The following is a 207-nucleotide window of genomic DNA, read 5'->3' as shown; positions in this document are numbered from 1 at the left end:
TAGGTAAATAATATCATCAGTAATAGAAAGAAGATACATTTCTTTTTCCTCGTTGATAACTGACGACGGACTGGCAATGATAATTATCTAATGTCGCGTTCATTTAGTCATAACCAACCTCTCACGTGCATCTTTCCCACGAAATAGCAAACATTTATGGCTGAAAATGAACAGCTTCTTTGCAGATTTTCAGAACGGCAGGGTCTC

Source organism: Penaeus monodon, chromosome 27 (genome assembly GCF_015228065.2).
Source record: "Penaeus monodon isolate SGIC_2016 chromosome 27, NSTDA_Pmon_1, whole genome shotgun sequence".
In the NCBI taxonomy this organism is placed as follows: domain Eukaryota; kingdom Metazoa; phylum Arthropoda; class Malacostraca; order Decapoda; family Penaeidae; genus Penaeus; species Penaeus monodon.
Note: the sequence above shows the minus strand (reverse complement) of the source record.